At 39.5% G+C, this 21771-nt stretch overlaps 1 protein-coding gene across 4 annotated transcripts in view; it reads left to right on the top strand.

Moving 5' to 3' along the window:
• KANK1 (KN motif and ankyrin repeat domains 1) overlaps positions 1–21771 on the top strand; it is a 216355-nt gene that overhangs the window by 53229 nt on the left and 141355 nt on the right. The window contains exon 1 of one of the 4 annotated variants that reach the window (XM_010860683.1): positions 12800–13016. The exons of the other annotated variants lie outside the window; for them this stretch is intronic. The gene's annotated coding sequence lies outside the window, so the exon portion shown is untranslated. Of the gene's footprint in view, positions 1–12799; positions 13017–21771 lie in introns of those variants that run through there. 4 annotated transcript variants of the gene reach the window in all.

A 21771-nucleotide genomic window follows, 5' to 3' on the forward strand; every position in this document is an offset into this window, starting at 1 on the left:
ATACACACTGAGGAAACCAGAAGGGAAAGAGACACGTGTACCCCAATGTTCATCGCAGCACTGTTTATAATAGCCAGGACATGGAAGCAACCTAGATGTCCATCAGCAGATGAATGGATAAGCAAGCTGTGGTACATATACACAATGGAGTATTACTCAGCCATTAAAAAGAATACATTTGAATCAGTTCTAATGAGGTGGATGAAACTGGAGCCTATTATACAGAGTGAAGTAAGCCAAAAAGAAAAACACCAATATAGTATACTAACGCATATATATGGAATTTAGAAAGATGGTAATGACAACCCTGTATGCGAGACAGCAAAAGAGACACAGATGTATAGAACAGTCTTTTGGACTCTGTGGTGGGGGCGGGGGGGCGGATGATTTGGGAGAATGGCATTGAAACATGTATAATATCATATAAGAAACGAATCGCCAGTCCAGGTTCCATGAAGGATACAGGAGGCTTGGGGCTGGTGCACTGGGATGACCCAAAGGGATGATATGGGGAGGGAGGTGGGAGGAGGGTTCAGGATGGGGAACACGTGTACATCCATGGCGGATGCATGTTGATGTATGGCAAAACCAATGCAATATTGTAAAGTAAATAATAATAATTAAAAAATTTTAAAAAAAGAAAAGTCAGGCTTTCCCAAATGAAATGAACTACGTTTTCTACACACTACCAGAGCTAGTAATTTCTGCTTCTTGAAAGGATGGAAACAGGCACAAAGCTGCTATAGATTACATTCCTAATAATGATCTAGCACATGTTTGATTCTCATCACCCACAACCCAACTCCAGTGATATGAGGTGGTGTTTTGATATCATTAGAGCAGTGGATTCCAGCTGCACTGCTGGGGATAAGCCACTTGGACTCCTAAGCCTTAGTTTCTTAACCTGTAAAATGTGATGAGTAATTATCAATTATCAATTCTTCTCAAAGAGTTATCATGAAGATTGCATGAGATGATACATAGGATAGTACTTTAAAATGTTATACAAATATTAGCTGTCACTATCAGCTAGTAGAATTTTCAACCTAAATCTTTCTAATGGTTGAAGGAGTGAATAAGCTTCGTCAAGAAAGAAATGGGGTCTGATTTTGCTTAATAGACTTCCCTGGTGGTTCAGACGGTAAAGCCTCTGTCTACAATGTGGGAGTCCTGGGTTTGATCCCTGGGTTGGGAAGATCCCCTGGCGAAGGAAATGGCAACCCACTTCAGTACTCTTGTCTGGAAAATCCCATGGACAAAGGAGCCTGGTAGACTACAGTCCATGGGGTTGCAAAGAGTCGGACAGAACTGAATTTCATCTTTTTAATGTTTGACTCATAATTGCAACTCACATAATTATTGAATGAATGCAAGACAATTATTGTGGAATATAGGCTGAACTGACATAAACAAACATTTTTTTTTTTCCTTGAAAAGATGTACTTCCCATCTTTGTGGAAAAAGTATTATTGTTCATATCTTACAAATTGGGAAACAGATGCATTGATTCTCAGATCATTCTGACAGCCAGATACTATAATTTCAGGTAATATCTAATCACATGTAGAAGGAATTACAACAAGTACTTTTTTTGGTTGTTTAAGAGAAAATGCAAAACAAGTCTGAATAGCTTAGCTCTGTCATATAAAACTGTTTAAAGCAAACTGATGAAATATTTTGTCAGACTTTATATGCTGATCATTAATAGAAACTAATTTTGTTTATTTTATATAAAACCCTTACTAAAGTCTCTGTTGCTCAGAAACTAATTATCTTATCCACGCCCCTAATATGGCAACTTTGTCTATGTTTCTATTCTTTGTGCATTGTGTTCAGTCTCAAACTGTGAATATTCCATTAACTGAGAGCTCTGAATAGCTGTTGTGTAACTGGAGTGATATTCTGTCTGTGTCAGTTCCATGCATTGTGTTTGAGAATAAATGTGCTGTTTTATTTCTGATGGGACTTCTCTCATTGCCACTAATAATAAGGTATTGAAACGTGTGAGTAAACCTCGTAAGTACCTTGTGCATTGTTGAAACATATAATCTGTCATTTTAGAATTGCTTGAGTATACATATGTTTCTGTATTTTCAAATAGGAAGTAGAATCACCACCAGTATCTATCCTTTGGGCTTTAGGTGAGAAGTGTCAGTGAAACTGAATCCAGAATTATCTGTTTATGTATGCTTTGTTTGGCAGAGGTTCCCTCCACCCTCACTACTTTTTTTCCTATCAGAATCTCAGATTAGTCTGTGGTTCAGAAATGTTGAGGGTCTCTGACCCAACAAATTCAGTTCAATCCTGGTAGCTTGTTTGATCACAAAAAGTGGTGTAAATACCCGACTGGTATGGGGTACTCATAGGTGATGAGCAAGTGGGAGACAGAGTCACTTGGCACAAATGTGGTTGCTCAGGCAGCAAGGCATACTGGCCTCACCCTTACACAATTATGCCTGTGGGCCTAAAAGAAACACTAAAATCTGACATCCTCTGTTTTCCCTTTGCAAGTCCACTCCTATATCCTTTTGAAGACCACTAGGCTTACTAGACCAAACAGGAGATACCAAGAGTGAACATTGACATTTTAGGAATCAGTGAACTGAAATGGACTGGAAGGGGGAAATTTAATTCAGATGACCGTTTTATCTACTACTGTGGGCAAGAATCCCTTAGAAGAAATGGAGTACCCCTCATAGTTAACACGAGAGTCTGAATGCAGTGCATTCAGATTGGGTGCAATCTCAAAAATGACAGAATGATCTTGGTTCATATCCCAGGCAAACCATTCAGTATCACAGTAATCCAAGTCTATTCCCCAACCACTAATACCAAAGAAGCTGAAGTTGAATGGTTCTATGAAGACCTACAAGACCTTCTAGAAAAGAAAGTGAAAGTTAAGTCGCTCAGTCATGTCCAACTCTTTGTGACCCCATGAACTGTAGCCTACCAGGCTCCTCCGTCCATGGGATTTTCCAGGCACGAGTACTGGAGTGGGTTGCCATTTCCTTCTCCAGAGGATCTTCCCAACTCAGGGATTGAACCCTGGTCTCCCACATTGCAGGCAGATGCTTTAGCCTCTGAGCTACCAGGGAAGCCCTACAAGACCTTCTAAAATTAACACCAAAAAGAGATGTCGTTTTCATCATAGGGGACTGGAATGCAAAAATAGGAAGTCAAGAGATACCTGGAATAACAGGCAAGTTTGGTCTTGGAGTACAAAATGAAGCAGGACAAAGGCTAAGAGTTTTGCCAATAGAATGCACTGGTCATAGAACACACCCTCTTCCAACAACACAAGAGACGACTCTACACATGGACATCACCCGATGGTCATCACCCGATAATCAGTGTCAGATTGATTATATTATTTGCAGCCAAAGATGGAGGAGCTCTATACAGTCAACAAAAACAAGATTGGGAGCTGACTTTGGCTCAGATCATGAACTCCATATTGCTAAATTCAGACTTAAATTGAAAAAAGTAGGGAAAAACCACTAGACAATTCAGATATAACCTAAATCAAATCCCTTATGATTATATAGTGGAAGTGACAAATAGATTCAAGGGATTAGAACTGATAGAGTGCCTGAAGAACTATGGACAGAGGTTCATAACATTGTGCAGGAGGTGGTGATCAGAACCACCCCTAAGAAAAAGATATGCAAAAAGGCAACATGGTTGTCTGAGGAGGCCTTACAAATAGCTGAGAAAAGAAGAGAAACAAAAGTCAAAGGAGAAAAGGAAAGATATATCCATCTGAATGCATAGTTCCAAAGAATAGCAAGGAGAGAAAATAAAGCCTTTCTAAGTGAACAATGCAAAAAAAAGAGCAAAAAAAAGAGGAAAAACAATAGAATTGGAAAGAGTAGAGATCTTCTTCAAGAAAATTAGAGATACCAAGGGAACATTTCATGTAAAGATTGGCACATAAATTAGGGCAGAAAGGGTAAGGGCCTAAACGAAGCAGAAGATATTAAGAAGAGGTGGCAAGAATACACAGAAAAACTATGCATAAAAAGATCTTAATGATCCAGATAACCACGATGGTGTGATTCCTCACCTAGAGCCAGACATCCTGGAGTGCAAAGTCAAGTTGGCCTTAGGAAGCATCACTATGAATAAAGCTAGTGGAGGTGATGGAATACCAACTGAACTATTTCAGATTCTAAAAGATGATGCTGTGAAAGTGCTTCACTCAATATGCCAGCAAATTTGGAAAACTCAGCAGTGTCCACAGGGCTGGAAAAGGTCAGTTTTCATTCCAATCCCAAAGAAAGGCAATGCCAAAGAATGTTCAAACTACCACACAGTTGCACTCATCTCACACACTAGCAAAGTAATGCTCAAAATTCTCCAAGCCAGGCTTCAACAGTATGTGAACTGAGAGCCTCCAGATGTTCAAGCTGGATTTAGAAAAGGCAGAGGAACCAGACATCAAGTTGCCAACATCTGCTGAATCATAAAAAAGCAAGAGAATTCCAGAAAAACATCTGCTTCATTGACTATGCTAAAGCCTTTGACTGTGTGGATCACAATAAACTTTGGGAAATTCTTAAAGAGATGGGAATGCCAGACCACCTTACCTGCCTCCTGAGAAACCTGTATGCAGTCAAGAAGCAACAGTCAGAACCGGACATGGAACAACAGATTGGTTCAAAATTGGGAAAGGAGTATGTCAAGGATGTATATTGTCAAGCTGCTTATTTAACTTATATGCAGAGCACATCATGAGAAACGCTCGGCTGGAAGAAGCACAAGCTAGAATCAAGATTGCTGGGAGAAATATCAATAAACTCAGATGACACCACCCTTATGGGAGAAAGCGAAGAGGAACTAAAGAGCCTCTTGATGAGGGTGAAAGAGGAAAGTGAAAAAGCTGGCTTAAAACTCAGCATTCAAAAAATGAAGATCATGGCACCTGGTCCCATCACTTCATGGCAAATAGAGGAGGAAACAATGCAAACAGTGACAGACTTTATTTTGAAAGGCTCCAAAATCACTGTAGCCATGAAGTTAAAAAGCCTTGCTCCTTGGAAGAAAATCTATGACAAACCTAGACAGCATATTAAAAAGCAGAGACACTACTTTGCCGACAAAGGTCTGTCTCGTCAAAGCTATGGTTTTTCCAGTAGTCAAGTATGGATGTGAGAGTTGGACCATAAGGAAGGCTGACTGCCAAAGGATTGCTGCTTTTGAACTGTGGTGTTAGGGAAGACTCTTGAGAGTCCCTTGGACTGCAAGGAAATCAAAGCAGTCAGTCCTAAAGAAAATCAATCCTGAGTATTCATTGGAAGGTCTGATGCTGAAGCTGAAGCTCCAGTACTTTGGCCACCTGATACAAAGAGCCAATTCATTAGAAAAGTCCCTGATGCTGGGAAAGATTGAAGGAAGGAGTAGAAGGGGACAACAGAGGATGAGATGGTTGGATGGCATCATCAATTCAATGGACATGAGTTTGAGCAAGCTCCGGTAGATGGTGAAGGACAGGGAATCATGGAGTGCTGCAGTCCATGAGGTCACAAAGAGTTGGACACAATTGAATGACTGAACAAAGGCTTATTAGTCAAAGTTTTGTAACTTAAGTAAACCAAAGAGCTGGAGACCATTTAGTCCTATAAAGCTCTCCCCGCCCCTCCATCCCCCGCCGCATCCATCTAGTTTTCCTGTCTAGTTACTAGTGGGGAGAAAATGGTAGCAGCTCTGTGTTTAAGAATTAACTTATTGTACTACTGGATTGGGAAAGAATGGTTTCATGATTACCTCCATTCAGCCTCATGCAGACAGGTTTAGGTTAAAGGTTTCTTCTACAGAACACAACTCGTTTCTTCTAAGTCGCTTCTGAGTAGGTTGGAATCAACAGGGAAATTTTTTGCAGCATTTCCTAGTTTGGAAGTAGCATATAAATGAAGCCATGGTTGGGAATGTTAAACCTATTTATACATCCATGAGAATGTTTTCTTTTGAAAAGTGGCATTCTGGGTCGCTTCCTTGGAGAACTTTAGGTCAGTGTTGCTCCATTTTAAAGCCTGTTTGCCACCTGGAGCAGTACATGAGCTTTTTGGAGCCAGACCTTATTTGAGTATGTTCCTGCAAATGTTTTTTAACTGACTAAGTAGTATTGAATTTAGAGTCAATTTTTTAAACTCCCTCAGAACTGTCTAGCATAAACAAAATTTATAGTCTCCTAAAAAGAGAAGAGAGAATACTAACATTTGTTGAATACCTGAGTTCAGCAGTTTGCATTCTCTGTTTCATTTCATCTTCATGGCCCCTATCAGATAACTATGATTGTTCCCACTTTAAACAAAGGTTAGAAGTTAAACAAAGATCAGTTTTGACTAAAGGCACAAACTGGTCAGGTGTGAGGTAGAAGGTGATCCTACATGTGGATCACTTACGTTTCTCTTAAGGAACTCTGTGCCCGGTATGGTGATAAGCATTTTAACATGCATTATCTTATTCATTCTCGCCACATTTAAGCATCAGAGGTTTTAAAAATCAGTCTCTTAAGGCTGTTTTTAGACCAAGGGCAAATGCTATTAAAATGTTGATGTATTTTCCTTCCAGTCAGTCCTTCCTTTGTATATATTTTTGTATAATCTCAACTTTATTCCCATTTTCATGTAACTTTATAGATGAAGGATGTTCTCATTTTAATGTTTTCATGGATATATTAAAGTCTGAATAATAATTTAGGTTTCTGATGCTTTTCTGTTAAAATAGTGGGGCATTGAATGTATTTGTGCCTAAGCCTGTGGGTTATTTTATTTTTAAACATTTTATTAGTGTGTATTATTAGATGCAAAATTGCAGGATCAGAAGTTAGAAATATTTATTTTTAAAACTGTAACTGCTTGATACTTTTTGCCCAACCAGTTTCTTTAAAAAAGGGGACCATTGTCCACTTCATGGCAGTATGTGAATGCCTGTCTCCCTGTAGACCTAGCCCCTGGGGTTGGGACAGATGGTTCCAGTGCTTCTGTACCCAGCTGTAGTGCTCCACCCTGGATCCACTCCACTGTGGGGTGTTGGGAGGCTGGTAGGGAGAGATCTCTTCTCAGTCTGCATTTGCAACTATTTGCCCTCTCTGCCAGGCCTCCTGCTGCCCCTCTATTATGTCAACTGCACTTTGAAAAGCATAACTTCATACTTCTGTATTGTTTATCATTATCTCACTTATATTCCTTCAGTGTGTCATAGTACTTACCTTGTCTCTAATTGTACTCACTTCTGTGTAGACTTAAAAGAGATTTACCTCTGCATTTTTTTTTTTTCCCAGTCCAACATCATTTATTGCACAATCCTGTACAATCTTTTCCACTGACTTGTGATTCCCTTTAAAAAACACCTCCATCTTAGAACAGGCTCTGCTTCTGGCCTATTGTTTCATTGATTTGTCTGTTTTGCATGTGTAACTTTATAATATTTTCAAAAAGAATGAATGGATGAAGTCAGGCCTTAGCTAGGAGAGGGCTTGATCTGGCTGGAAACAAGATCTGCTAGAGGGCTGTCTAAACTTGACAAGGAAAGAAACTGAGGCAATGAAGGACACATGAGTCCATACAACACAATAGGAAGATAGCAGACAGCAAAGATGCCATGCCTAAGGCAGTGGGCACTCAGGGGCCAGGATTTACAAAACAGGTCCTGGGGGCCGGGGAGGGTAGGTTGCTAGAAGCAAGCAAGATGTAGACAGGACTCCAGCAATGATCTTCACAGGAAAAAGTAGTTCTCTGAAGCCAACTATTAATTTACAGGAAAAATACCAGGGAATGTGTGTCTCATTGGCTGAGTAAGAGCTGAACCATGTCTTATTAAACACAAATAAGGCTGGTGATATTTTGATGGAATTAAGAACTTGGCACATGACCGGAAGAGCACCAGATGTCACGTACTTAGGTGTCAGTCAACTATTCGTTACAGCACCTCGAACCAGGGGCTCAGCCAGCCTTTAGTAACTGGGTAGGTGAGATGTGTGTAACAGGATTTGATAATATGGGTACTGCTGCTAAGTCACTTCAGTCATGTCCGACTCTTGTGCGACCCCATAGACGGCAGCCCATCAGGCTCCCCCGTCCCTGGGATTTTCCAGGCAAGAACACTGGAGTGGGTTGCCATTTTCTTCTCCATTACCTCCGGATTTTTAAACAAGCTCTTGGATTTACTATTTCTGTTATTTTCTGTTTAATGCATTTGTTCCTGAAGTATTTTGTTTTGTAACTTTTAACAAATGAGTATTTTTCCTCATTTGGAGATGTAGTCCACTTATTTTGATTACTTAAGGCTTGTATTTATCTCTCTGCTCACCTTGACCAGATCTCATAGGACTTAATCAGTAGAGTTCCTGTTTTTATTTATTCTATGCCTTTCCCACTCTAAGTCATTTTGTTATTTTCAAAACAGTCTCATATTAGGATTTATATTTGTTTGAAACAGTTATTTAGGAGAATAGTTTCTTTTTATTCATGTATTGAGTTTTTGTTTAAATGCTTGTTTTTTAATTCTGTGATGATTTTGTTGTAATCTGCTTGGAGTATGATCTGTCCTTGCCGCTTTGCAGAATGTGTTGAATTCTTCATATGTATACTTATAGATCTATAAATATATGTGTATATATATGGACATTTAGGAAAGCTGTATCTCTGTAGTGTTAGCTTAGACTTAATTTTAAAAGTTTTTGCTGTATTTTTACCACCATGAAAATGTGATGTCTTTAACATGCCCTGAATATGAAGCCTTGGGTGTTTTCCTATCATGGTTAACAGTTTGAGATAACTGAGTCTCCCAGTCTGGCTGCACTGTTTCCCAGCGGGCCCAGCTGGGTGTACAGCCTGTGATATGGAAAGAAATCAAGACTCAGGACCCTAGAAACCTAATCTGTGACCTTGACTTTGTCCCTGAGATACTCTGACTAGAAAATTAAACTGACTGTTAGAGAAACTGTCATCATCATAAAAGGCAGGACTAATTTGATAAAATCTGAACACATCCTGCTTCACACTATTTATTTTGGAAACTGAGCATTGGAGACTTACTTTCCGTTTTAAAACTATCTGCCTCCAATAACTTATACTAATTGTCATGTATACTAAGTATTTGAACATTTGTATTTTGAAAGTTTGAGGGATATATATATGTGAATTTAATAGTTATTTAAGACTCCCTATATTAATCACGAGACTTCATAAACATGTTTAATGTCTGCATAATAATTTAGCAATAATTAAAGTTTTTGACTTTTTACTGTTACAGTAGGGGAGCAGTGAATATATTTTTGCCTAAATCTGAGGAATTTTCTTGAATATTGTCCCCTTAGCATATATAAGTAGAAGCAAAATGAATGGGTCAGAAATTATTAATATGTGAGTGTGTATATATATATATATATATGTATAAATAAAATGACTGGAACCACTCTAAAGACACTTGATGCATTTTGCCAAATTGATTTCTTTTCAAAATGGAAAAATTTACACTCCTGTTGTGGTGTGTGAGTGCCTGTCTGGATGTAGACCTAACCCAGATGTGTGGTTCTACATCCTTTCCACCCAGCTGTGGTGTTCCATCCATCCTGCACCAACTCTGCTGTGGGTATTTCGAGTAACAAGGTGGTGTCATATGTCTTCTCCACAAGAAAAGGCATTGTTACCAAGGCAAACAGCAACACTTGATACAGCTGTGTACATGCCAGAGCCAAAGAAAAGCTTCACTGGAGGGATTGTTGACAATTGCTAGAGGTTGTGGCAATGCAGAAGTTACCTAGTTTTATTTTGGCAACAGGTGTTAATGGATTTATTGTAATGTTGGAGCCCTCCTCAAAATAAAATTATGAACACTGGGGAAATATAATAATAAAATAAAAAGCCTTAGCCAGGAATGCATTGCTTAAGATTTAGCAAATAAGATCACAAGTTAAAGAAAAGTAGGTTGCTTAAAAAAATTAATAAGGAAATAGCTATGCTTTGCTTTTAAATAAAAAAAAAATATTACAGGAACACATTTTTAGCATGAAAACAATGACCAGGTTATGTGCTCTGGTTTCCAGGCACTTATATCCTTTAAATTTACACTTAGAGACTTAACACAATTCTGTTTTTTTAATTAATTTATTTTAATTGGAGGCTAATTACTTTAAAATATTGTGATGGTTTTTGCCATACATTGACATGAATTAGCCACTCAAACCTATGGCTAGATCAACTGAACAGAAAATTAGCAAGGAAACACAGCTTTAAATGATACAATGGACCAGTTAGACCTAATTGATATCTATAAGGCATTTCACCCCAAAACAATGGATTTCACCTTTTTCTCAAGTGCACACAGAACATTCTCCAGGATAGCTCATATCCTGGACAATAAATCTAGCCTTGGTAAATTTTTAAAAATTGAAATAATTTCAAGTATCTTTTCTGATCATGGTGTGGTAAGATTAGATGTCACCTACAGGAAAAAAAACTATTGAAAATACAAATGTATGGAGGCTAAACAAAACGCTTCTGAATAACCAACAAATCATGGAAGGAATCAACAGGAAATAAAAATATGCTTAGAAACAAATGAAAATGAAAACACAACAACCCAAAACCTGTGGGATTCAGTAAAAGCTGTGCTAAGAGGGAGGTTCATAGCAATACAAGCCTACCTCAAGAAACAAGAGAAACATCAAATAAACAATCTAACTTTACACCTAAAGCAAGTAGAAAAAGAAGAAAGAACCCCAAAATTAGAAGGAAGGAAGGAAAGAAAAAATCAGAGCAGAAATAAATGAAAAAGAAAAAAGGAGATTATAGCAAAAATCAACAAAACTAAATGCTTGTTCTTTGAGAAGATAAATAAAATAGACAAACCGTTAGCAAGGTAGAAGAATCAAATCAATAAAATTAGAAATGAAAATGGAGAAATCACAATTCCATTTTTTAATGGATGCTTAAATGCTATTGAAGCATAGTCTTAGCTGAGAAGCTTAGACACATAGAGATTAATTAAGTGCAACTAATTTTGTTTGAAAGTCAATGCAAAGAAATATGGAAAATTTCATAGGAAAATGCTTAAATAAGTATTTGGTAAAGATTCAGATTTTGTTCATCAGCTTCCTGTCTCATAAAATTAAGTCCTAAATTCACCAAGTGCTGTTCCTCCCATTTTCTTTTTGGTTCTGTGTGCAAAAGAATCTGGGATTGTTGTAGTTGGGTATATGTGTCTGCTATTCCACCCAGGAAATAGACATTTTCCTTTATTCATGTATTTCCATTTAAAACAGGTTGGAACTGGAAAGTCAATGTTTTCCTTCCATTTTCCGATATATACCTTTAGCTTGTAATGGTAAAAAAAAAAAAAAAAAAAACAGTGATTAAAAACATTTATGCTTTTAAAAATTTTATTGAAGTATAGTTGATTTACAATGTTGTGTTGATTTCTGCTATATAGTAAAGTGACTGTTATCCATATACATTCTTTTCCATGATGGTTTATCACAAGATATTGAATATATTAATAGTACCATGTGCTGCACAGTAGGAGCTTGTTGTTTATCCATATACTTTTTTAAAGAGCATATATGTCAAGCAGGAATTTTTTATATGCCAGTGCATTCTTTGCATCATTTTAAGTGATCAGACAACAGTGGCTATTTCTGGGAGAATGATACATCTTTCTATCTTGAGAAAATTTCTGAAATATGATTTCCTTGGGCTGGAACAGGGTGATTTCTTGCTGAGCTAAAGCAAACAGCAGATTTCTTCCTGAATTACTTTTTCATACTTTGCAGTCTTATCAAACATTGCCATAATATATGACCTAACACAGTAGAGATTAGGTTTAGCAGGAACCTAGCTTTACTTTTCAGGATGTTTGCAGAAAAATATTTGAGCTAATTTTAATTACTGGCTGGGTTGAAGAGAGTCTGACTTTCAGGATTCATGATGCTGACGTGCTGCTGCTGTAATTGGTCAGTCTCTACATTTATCTAATAAATAGAAACTGGGATTTTTTTTTCTTTATGTCAGAAATAACAGAAGTCATTATCAGTGGGAAAAGAAAGGTAGTGAGGGTAGAAGGGATTACAGAAGTCAAAGGCATTGTTTTTTTAATTTTAGTTTATTATTTTTGATTACACTGGGTCTTGGTAGCCACACACAGGCCTTCTCTAGTTGCTGCGAGTGGGGGCTACTCTCTAGTTGTGGTGTGCGGACTTCTCTCTGTGACTTCTCTTGTTGCAGAGCACAGGCCCCGTAGTTGTGGTTCATAGGCTTAGCTGCCCCACAGCATGTGGGATCTTCCCAGACCAGGGATTGAACCCGCTTCCCCTGCATTGGCAGGGATTCTCAGCCCCTGGACCACCGGGGAAGTAAAAAAGCATCATTTTGCTTTTATTTTTAAAGAAAATGTCAAAATAATTAACAGTGTTCTCTAACTCAGCCCTCACCCTTAAATTGATAGTTGTTTACTTTTACAAGTTCTGAATGAAAAGGTGAAGAATTACCTCCTTGTAATCAGTGTGATGGATGGGAGAAAGTCCATCTTGTAACATTACAAGGTAATGGCAATATGTACACACTTAGACTATTAAACAGTCTAATATTAAAAAAATGTCAACTATTATGTTTATATTAAATTTTATCTGTTATATGTTTATAGGTTAATGTTGACTTTAGAGGAACAACACACTTCTTATTTTTATCAGTTCAGTTAGCTATAATTAGAGGCTCAGAGTAGAAAGCTAGGAGTTACTGATAGGGGTCAGACAGGGAGATTAATGGGGCTCTGCCCATCCACTTCTGCTCTGTGCTTCCAGGATGTTTGCCAAGGTAACCTAGGTCTGTCTTCATAGTGAAAGGAGTCATCTTATCCTACAGAAGAAGGAATCACTGATGCATCATTAGCAGCATCTCGCCTTGGCCCTGTGACTGCAAATATTTGAAAGGCCCACCGCAGACCCACTCCTCTCTTGGGAAAGAAGACAGGAGTTCTCTATCTGTAACATTCCATAAAAGCTAAGGAGCATAAGGAGGGTGAGTGGGCAGGGCACCAGCTGTCTGTGCTGAAATACCAGAGCCTGGGCTCTAGTAATTAATGAAGTTTGAGAACATTTCCTTGGCATACTCTACTGCCTGACCCAGTTGACTGGGTCACTCTGGGGAAATGGGCCTTGATTCCTGCTTTTTCTTCCCAAGATTGATGGCCTGCACTTATATGTTTCAACTTGAAACAGTGGACCACCAGGTTGAAATGAACACCTGTACCATCCTGTTCTCAATTGGAGGAAGCCTTTATATTTTTTAGTGCTTTATTGAACATATCCTCTCTTTTTAAAGCATATATATATTTAAGAAATTTGAACCCTGTGGAACCTGATTGAGTGTTTCTTTTTTTCATAAGGAAGAATCAAAATGATCTTCTCAGAGTATTCTGAAGTTTGAGAAAGGCTTATATTTGCTAGGCTTTATCTTTTTTCAAGGATAAAGAGGTCTCCCATCTTTTCTGGTGATTGAGGGGTATCAGATACTTGTCTTAAATGTTATAAATGATTTCAGTTAAAACAGTCAAAAGTATTATTAAAAAAAAAACAGTGGATACTTGGTAACATCCTTAAAATTATTCAGTAAAAACTTTCCATCAGATTTACAATATTATGGAGAGGGTAATCTCAATCTACATGCTGCTAAGTCACTTCAGTCGTGTCCGACTCTGTGTGACCCCATGAACGGCAGCCCACTAGGCTCCTTCGTCCCTGGGATTCTCCAGGCAAGAACACTGGAGTGGGTTGCCATTTCCTTCTCCAATGCATGAAAGTGAAAAGGGAAAGTGAAGTCGCTCTGTCGTGTCCGACTCTTAGCGACCCCATGGACTGCAGCCCACCAGGCTCCTCCGTCCATGGGATTTTCCTGGCAAGAGTACTGGAGTGGGGTGCCATCGCCTTCTCCAATCTACATATGGAGAGTTAAATCACAAGGTAGTACAGTACTTGCCTGAAATAAGTCACATGATGACATCATCCATATTCTCAGTCATTTGTGTAAGGAAAGACTTCTGTTTTATGTAAGCAAGGACTAAGTTTAACAAATGATTCTCATAGTGTGATCCTGAACCAGCATCGTTCACATCTGAGAGCTTGTTTTAGGGTTCACCCCAGACCTACTGAATTAATCTCAAGAGTGGGACTCCTGCATTTTGTGCTTTTTAAAGGCCGTCCTCATACTTGTGATGCACTCTGAACTTTGAGAACCACTGGCTTGATACAGTCTTTCCATAATTGTTTATGTAGTTTAAACACTTGGGGTTGCTGAGGTGATGCACCTCAGGTAGGAAGCAGTGGGGCAGCCTCCCTGGAGGCTCCAGAATAGATGACCTTAGCAGCCTTTCAGAACCTGTCTTTGCAAGGTGCAGAGAGGGTAGTAAGGAGGTGGAAGAGGAACAAATACCTGGGTTGCCTCTGCTATGCCATGCACTAAAGGGGCTTTCCATGAGATCTCCTACATTCAGTCCTTACCCCAGTCATGTGTGTGCCATTAGTACGTTCCTCCTACCTCATTGGTACTTATCTTTTAGTTGTAATCTCAGTCTCAGCTATTTGCTTTGGTTCTTTGATGATAGCTGAGAGTTGATAATCCCTTTCATTTGAGGAGCTGTGCATTGGCTCACAGAGCATGCCATTTGTGTTCAAGAAGTAGAAAGCTTCTTTCTGAACTTGGTGCTTCTTCCTGGGACAGCAGTTTTACTTCAGGCATGTTGGGAGGAGGGGAGGAAGGACTTTGTTTTTCTTATAAAGCATTATGTTCCCTTAACCTAAGGTAAGGAACTTGGTAAACAACTGTTGATACTGTGCATGATTGTGTCATCTCCTGAAGAGTTTGTGTCCCTGCCCAACAGACTTCGATTTGGTGAAGGCAGTTGTTCTCAAATTGTCACCTTTCCCCATCTCAGCAGCAGCAACCATCCTCCTGCCCCAGACCTACTGAATCAGAAACTCTGAAGGTGGGGCTAGCAACCTGTACTTTAATAATCCCCAAGTGATTGCTATTTATGCTAACATTTGAGAACTCCTGGTTTTGGGCAAGAGGAGTAGGTGTTTGGTTTTTTAAAATGGTACCTTCTGTTACAATTTTCTGGGGTAGTAAAGATGATTCACATTTGAAGTTTGGGGATAAGGGCACACTGAAGGTAATGTGGCATCCTTCAGAGCATCTAAGAGCAGACTGCTGATGACTGCCTGCTTACACACCCTTCCCTTGTGCAGAGTCCAGCAAGGGGGCCTTCCTGCCACCACATCCCCAGGTCACCCACAGATGTGTTCCCTTCCTTCACGGAAAACTGAAAGAAAGAGAGAGAAGTACTGGATGGTATAGAGCTTTCCATCCTGGGGCTTATGGTTTAAAGGGCAAAATTGAGCCAGGTGGTTATCCCATCAGAGAGGCGCTCACTTTCTGATCTGATCATAAAAACCAACAAACAACAAAAGGCCATCACACTTTTGTTTTCTTTGCTTTAAGTGGAAATACTCTTCCTACTTCATAAATATAGATGCCAAGTAAGGAAGTTGCTTTGGATGACTGAATGATCCTTATTCCCTATGCATGTTTTTTTCTTTTTTTGCTTTTGCCAAGCAATGGAGGGTAACAAAATTATGTATATTACCAATATAATTTACATGGATAGCAGTTAGATATTTCATTTCTGATTGATTAATCTTAAAAGAGCAAAGCTTTTTTCTTAAGCCCTCTACATACAGTATTTTTAAAACTTTATGCTACTGCTGCTGCTGCTGAGTCGCTTCAGTCGTGTCCGACTCTGTGCTACCCCAGAGACGGCAGCCCGTCCCTGGGATTCTCCAGGCAAGAACACTGGAGTGGGTTGCCATTTCCTTCTCCAATGCATGAAAGTGAAAAGTGAAAGTGAAGTTGCTCAGTCATGTCCGACCGACTCTTAGCGACCCCATGGACTGCAGCCTACCAGGCTCCTCCATCCATGGGATTTTCCAGGCAAGAGTACTGGAGTGGGGTGCCATTGCCTTCTCCCTTAAAACTTTATATATATATATATTTCATTTTTCCCCCAGATTGTATCACAGTTTGAATCATTGTTAATGTAAAAATACATGTATAAGCAGCTAGATTTATACATTGTCATAACATCGATGCAAGTTCTTAAGGAGAAATCAAGGATGACAATTGAAAATAAAATGATCATTGCCAAACAGAACTATTCTTTATCATTTCAAGAAGCTGTACTTAAGATGTTCATGGGAGAAATTATTCCAGACCCTACCAGTTCTCTGTCAGAAAACATAATATTCTGACAACTGTTTTCTCTCACCTATGTATATAATATTTAATTTTATTTGAAATGTTGACCCAAGCTATGCTAAAAATTTCATCTTTAAGATATCAAGCCTGTACAAAGGGTGGACCCTGAGAGCAGAGCACACTCATAACTCTTAGAGTTTTACTGTTACATCTTGATTTAATAAAATGTCTGCTGCTGAAAATAGGAAAAATTGATCATATATAGGTTTGAATATGTATTTTTTTTAATGTATTCAAGTATTAAGCCTGCAACCCTGGAAAAATTCAGTGAGGCACAATGTGGCAGAGGGGAAACACTGAAATGGAGGGATGAGAGATCTAGTCAGTAGGGAGGTGTTTCTAGTTGAGGGCCTGGACTGTACTCTGCCGTCACTCCCCTCCACTCCCCACCCCATCCTGGGTCTACTTCCCTCTGGTCTGATTCAGTGCTCACCCAGCACACCCCATTGTCGGCTTAATAACCTGGTATCAGGGGAAGATTGGTATTCAGTTGGGAATCTTCGACTACAAGGAGTAAAACTGATTTAGGAAGCACTTTATCAGGATACAGAAGTACTCCAAAGAATCCAGGATCCTCAGAGACAAGCTGGAATCAAAAAACAGGAAAGCACAAGGAATTTCAAAGACTATGTTGGCTCTATTGCCCTCAGCTTTATCTTCACCTTTCTGCTACAGACCGGCTCTGTCTGTGGTGCTGTTCACAGCTCGACCTGCCTCCAGAGCCTGGCTGGCAGCTCCTCAGCCCCCGTTTCCAAGCCCCAGAGGAGAACAGTTTGGCCCAGCCTGGGTCTGATGTCTTTAAGTGGTGCAATGATCCATGGCTGGTGACGTGTGTGTGCACTGGGAGACGACATGGGAGGCCCGCCTCTGACCCTGTGGCTGGCTCAGAACATTCCACAGAAGGGAGTAGTTTGCATAGAGGGGACAAAAGCATTCCCCCACACACATACCATTAACATATTGCTGTGGGTTTATTCACTAACCCCGCTCTGGGGGAGTAATTATCTTTGGCTCCAAGAAAATCTGAATATTGAACCTAAAAAACCTTGGGCCAGACTCTGAATCAGGATCATGAATTGCAGCGAATTTTCCAAAGTGACTACACTCCATGAGGCCTCATGGCTATCAGCAGCAGATGCCTCTGGAGCCCCCTATCTCTGTTAGTGCAGACCCTTTAAACAGCAGGGGTGTTGAGCGAGGCCAGATGTTCTTGGTGGAATGCCTGCATAAAGCAAAAACCACACGAATCTCTAAAAGCATTCTTTATTCTGAATAACATTCTGATCCACTGGTGAAAGCCAACGAAGTTAAACTAATATTATCAGAAAAACATGTAGCTTACTAGATCTTAACCCTTCTTCCTCATATCCTCACTCAGTTGTTAATTTGAATTGGAAATCACTCTTAGTCCACATACTTAAGAGTGCAAGAAATAGTGCATTTTCCTGAATCCATTTAGTATTGACTGTAAGCTTCTGCTCCCTTAAGGTAGCAGGAAAGTAACCTTCATTAGACTTTTATCTCTTTCCTACACCACTCTCCCAGGGTTGTGCCAAGGTTCCAGATTCTTACTATAATTCATGAGGTCAGGAAAGCAGCCTGGGTCACCTATTGATACTGGTCCTCGCTGCTTCTTGGCCATGTTTGAGGCTGGGGAGAATGCTTTGTCACAGCTGGGAGACTAAGCTCAGTCAGTATCTGGTCAGGCTTTGGGGGCTCTGGCACATCTGAGGATGCTGCAAGGGAATAGGTATGATCTTCTGCTGATCTGAGTCCCACAGTCATTCTCCTCCAAGAATCTCCTCTTAATATGAAGGAAGATGGTGGTGGTGGTGGTGTTTCTCTCTTCTCAAACCCTTTTTTCCTTAAGGAAGCCCAACCACAGCCTTCCTGAAGCGGGAAAGCGAGAGCCCCCTCCTCATGTGAATGAGGAGAGATCGGAGAGAAAAACATTGAGGACGCCTCATGCCCTAGAGGCAATAACTATCCAGGTGCTGGCTGCGGAAGGCAGGTGGTGGCTCTGCCTCCTCTGCAGTCACTCAGGAGAGTCACCTGTGGGCATAGCCCCACTCTCCTCATGCTTGCTAACGTATGGGTGGTGTACCTGCCCCTAAATGGCAGGAGTTGTAGGCATTTGTTGTTGCTTGAATGTTTCCAAAACCATATTTTGTAAACCTGTGTATTCTAGAGGTGTGCGCGCGTGTGTGGTCAGTTCCATCCAACTCTTTGTGACCCCATGGACTGTAGCCTGCCAGGCTCCTTTGTCCATGAAATTTTCCAGGCAAGAATACTGGAGTGGGTTGCCATTTCCTTCTCTAGGGGATCACCCTGACCCAGGGATTGAACCCGTGTCTCTTGTGTCTTCTGTGTTGGCAGGCAGATTCTTTACCACTGCACCACCTGGGAAGCCCAGTGCCAAGTCGCTTCAGTCCTGTCCAACTCTGTGTGACCCTATGGATTGTAGCCTGCCAGGCTTCTCTGTCCACAGGGTCCTCCAGGCAGGAGCACTGGAGTAGGTGGCCATGCCCTCCTTCAGGGCATCTTCCCAACCCAGGGGTTGAAACTGAGTCTCTTATGTCTTGCATTGGCAGGCAGATTCTCTACCACTAGTGCCACCTGGGAAGGCCAGAATAGCCTTCAAATTAGTAAGCATTTCTATAAATCTTTAGTGAGTTTATAAAAGGGTGGGGGAAAGATCCCCTTTTCTGGCAGTGGATAATTTAGTTCTGTTAATATTCCTTCAGAGAAACTTGTCTCCCTGGCTCACATATATGTACTTTTGCCCTCAGAGTTCTCAGTGACTAGACTAATTGTGAGTGCATCCAGTTTCAGTGATCATATGCTTTCCTTTTGCCATTATTTTAGACACTGCTTTGGCCACAGCACAACTAATGCATTAAAAAATAAAAATATTTTGGAAGGATATACTTAAGATTAAATCAAGGGGAATGCCATAGAAAATGGCAAAGCTTGCACAAAGCATTAATAAAAAATGTGTGGTCTTGAGCAATCAGCATATTACATAGAATCTGTGAATGCCTCCTCATCTAGAATTTCAGTACAAGCTGTCCATAAAATATTTATACAGCACAGTGCTGCTTCCACCCTGACAAAAGCATAGGTTCAGGTGTGTGCTGTTACTGCAGACATCACTAGCGTATAAGCAACTGAAGCACCTTTAAGAGCCTTTGGAATGTTAGAAAGTAAAGTGTGTGTCATGGGGTTCAGTTGGTAGTAACTAAAGAAGTGGCCTTAGTTCCTAAACAGAATTGTTTATTTGGTTGCCAGAATAGCACTTATTAGTAAAGACACATCATAGAGGAAGGAGAAGAGAGGTTACTAATGTGAAATTTAAAAGAATAGATGCTGCAGAAATTAGTAACCTGGTTTACTGTTGGTATAGGGGCCGGAGTAGTTCCTGAGATGACTTTTAAGAAATGTTATTAAAAATACAGCTGAGAATAATTCTGTTATCAACTCTTTTTTTTTTTAGCATCAGTGCAAAGCTCGTTTGTTAAATAAATATCTGATTATAACTTTACTAACTATACATGCTTAATTCAGCTCATCTGTAAGAGAGGAATGATAACACTTGCCTAATGGGCTCATTGTAAGAATCAAAAGAATAAGGCACCTTAGTAAGGGTTTGGTAAGAAATAGCGTTTTTTGAGTTTATGTTTGTTTTAACAATAATTGCTTACATTCATGACTTTACTTGCATTTTCTTTAATTCTTGAAGTAGACCAGTGAACTGGTGGACCATTTTAGAGATAAAGTTAAAAACTGAAACTATTTGCGATACTTATATCAGAGTTCATCCTCATATAAGAACACCTCTGTATCCTGTGATAGAAATCCTTTCTGGTTCAAAGAGACTGGAATTGGTTTTGTTCCTGATACCCAAAGGTTCCCAATTAGTATACCATGTTCTCTGTATTATTAAAGTACCAAGCTAATAATATCCTTCATAGATGAAGAGATGATACAAGTAAATAAGGGGGATGCTGTAGCAGAAAAACAAAGGACATATACAAGAAGTGCAAAAAAGTAAAAAATGTTCAACCTCAGAGATATGTTAATAATAGGGAACTTATGGAATCTGTAAGATAGGATAATTTAAGAATTAATACTACCCATGTTTAGAAGGAGTGTAGAGAAGTATACCACTTATATGCTACTCAGTATACCACTCCGGAGAGGGCAGTGGCACCCCACTCCAATACTCTTGCCTGGAAAATCCCATGGACAGAGGAGCCTGGTGGGCTACAGTCCATGGGGTCACTAAGAGTCGGACATGACTGAGCGATTTCACTTTCACTTTTCACTTTCATGCATTGGAGAAGGAAATGGCAACCCACTCCAGTGTTCTTGCCTGGAGAATCCCAGGGACGGGGGAGCCTGGTGGGCTGCTGTCTTTGGGGTCGCACAGAGTTGGACATGACTGAAGCGACTTAGCAGCAGCAGCAGCAGCAGCAGCGGCATATACCACTCAAACACATATTGAATGAAACAGTCTATAGGACAAGCTATCAATAATATCAAATGCATATTTTTTCATATGTTTGACCCATGACTTTCTCCCTAGCAAGTACTTAGTGGTGTGTTTGAGGATATCCGTCTTAGTATTATCTACATATTAAAAAATTGAAAGTGACTTAAATGCTTCAGAGAGGTTTATTAAAATTGATGATTGTACAGTCATTAAAACTGAAGGCATAAGAGGCTAATAAGTGACAACACTTCCATCAATATAAAAATAAATGGGAAAAGCAGGTTACAAAATAATGCCTAGAATTCACTTTTAATAAAAATTTAATATGCTTATACATTTATTTATTATGTTTATAAATGTGAAATCATCATATCAAAATAGAAGGAGAGTAAAAAATGCTAATTGTGCTTAAATTTTCTTTGTTATTCATATTTGATTTTTATAAACTTTTGGTAAAGACCCTTAAAGAAAGAAATATTTAAAGTTATCGTTTTGACAAGTTAGCATATATTATGTAGGTTACCCAAAGGTAAGTCATATGATATCTGACCTGAATCTGGACTTTTGCTGTGTTGATCTGATATATTTCAGTGTATCTCATACATTGCCTTTTCTTTGTTAAATGAATAATTGTCATTTATCTCGAGCAGGAAAATAAAATTTAGACATTCAGACTTGATAGCATATAGCTGTTGAATGGTTCTCTAAGGTTTCTTAGAGAACCAAAATCAGGCACACAAGAGTGGTGTCAGGAGAGAGAGTCTGGAAGGATTTGCATTAAATTATTTTCAGTAGCCAAGCTCTGTGTATATGGAAAGGCATAGAGCAAGGAAATAAGAATGAGCGTTTTTATCAGACTGTTAAGTAAACTTCAGGGTAGAAAATGACCAGCATAACCCCTTTGGCTTGATAACCACAATTCTTGACAGGAAAGTCTCTCCTTGTTTCCATTTGCTCGCCCAGCTTCTTCTC

Source organism: Bison bison, unplaced genomic scaffold (assembly GCF_000754665.1).
Source record: "Bison bison bison isolate TAMUID 2011002044 unplaced genomic scaffold, Bison_UMD1.0 scf7180017864469, whole genome shotgun sequence".
NCBI lineage: Eukaryota > Metazoa > Chordata > Mammalia > Artiodactyla > Bovidae > Bison > Bison bison.